Genomic DNA, 1,894 nt, shown 5'->3' with positions numbered 1-1,894 from the left:
TCACTGTCCTGCTGAGGTGTTTGGGCCAGCTCCTTTGACAAAAGTCTATTACAAAACTGAATTTTGTTTGGACGGGAACCTATGGGACCACACTCTGGTTGTGAATGACAGCAGGACATTTGTAATACGAGTACAGTCGATGGCCTCTAGGCAACGTGGCGTCCTTCCAAGGCAGGAAATACTGTTGTAACGTTGCAACACATTTAGGCCTACTTCATGTGGGATCGAGGTGTATAGGGAACTGACGTCTAATGAGACCCAGACGTATGATGGGTCCCATTTGGTACTGGGCAAGGATCTGAATGAGGTGACCGGAATCTTTGATGTAAACACCTCCTTAACGGCTCAGTTAATACAACTCGAGCCAAATGAATGAATAAAAAGCCCACCAGCCAGTGGTCTCAAAAAGCAATACTGGCACCCAGCCCGACCGTGGCCAACTCAATAGCTGACTCAATCCCAAGATTAAATATATCAATACCCACATCAGAAAGGTGAATGAAATCATATCTATAATGGCCAGGCAAACCACCCTCGAGATCCACATGTCTATATGAAACACAACCAATTTTGCAACAAGGTGATTTACAGACCTAATTTTTTCTAGACGCTGTAAAGGAGGAGAGGTGAGTCAAAGAAGTCGTGGGGACAATTTCAGAAAAAACAATCAGCAATTCTGGAAAACTGAGCATATAAAAATCATACTAAATACCGAACAATAAGTCTAATATTTTTCGTGAACCCAAATCATTACCTCCAAGATGGAGCACTAGGACTGAGGGTGTTGGCCAGACCTTGTATAGGTACCGAAAACAATCCAAAAATTAATTACATACCATACCCCCAATGCCAAACCAAAGCAACAAATGGCGATCTGGATCAAATCCAAGGTTTTCTTTCACAAAGGTTTTATTGTTTTTTGTTTTGTTTTGTTCGGAAAAATACAAAGATAACCAAGTCAAGGCTGGCAAGCCAAATGGCAGGTAATAATACAAAAAGCACATATTCTCAGGGCTGCGCAGAGCACAACAGGATAATATGAGCAAGTCTAGTATAAGGGTCCTTACAAATATCATAATAGTGCAGTGCTGCATAAATCTAGTGGGTAGACATTAGTATACGAAGCAAAAGGATCACAATAAGGGTAACATTCCAGTACAGTATGGTGATCCTACCGTGAGGGATGTCCATAAGTCCCTCAACATCATGTAACATGACACGGGGTCCAGAGGGGAAGGAGCACGTCAATCAACAGTGACTCTCGGATGAATAGGGGGAATAGGAGGAAGAGAGGGATAAGGAGTGTTACAGATGGTGTAAAGGTGGGAGAAGACGGGGGTGGGGAGGAACAAGAGGGAGGTAGGGTAGGAGAAGGCACAGTTTGGGTAGGGACATGAAAGCGGAGGGAGGAAGCACAAGGTCCCTAGATGGATAGCAGCTGCGAGTCAAAATAAGGTGGTCTGGAGTGATCAATCCAGGGCTGCCAGATCGTTAAGCGGTCATGGGTATCAGACAATATCACCGCCAGCGCGACGCTGCATCGGCGTGTGACGTCAGCGGGGGTGTGTGGCACCCATATCAGTCCGCGTCTAACCCATTACTTCCGTGCTTTTTGTACATGTGTTGCTATGCAACACCTCAGCTCTGCCGGAGCTGTACTGCGGAGACACTCCGATCTGAGTCCTTCTAGCATAATGCCTTGTCTCTATTTATCTGTCTCCTATCGTTATCATATATTCCTGGGCATAGTAGAAGCTTGTTATAGGGGGCGCCTGCCTGTCTCATGGATGCCTATGTGGCTCCGCCGTGTGCATGGTCTCCCCAGAATACCCCAATCCCCAGAAAATTAGGATTATGCATAAAAAAATACTGTTTTAATTGGTATATATATATA

Source organism: Nanorana parkeri, unplaced genomic scaffold, assembly GCF_000935625.1.
Source record: "Nanorana parkeri isolate BGI_ZX_2015 unplaced genomic scaffold, ASM93562v1 scaffold1059, whole genome shotgun sequence".
NCBI lineage: Eukaryota > Metazoa > Chordata > Amphibia > Anura > Dicroglossidae > Nanorana > Nanorana parkeri.
The sequence above is the reverse complement of the archived record's forward strand: the minus strand, read 5'-3'. Positions refer to the sequence as shown.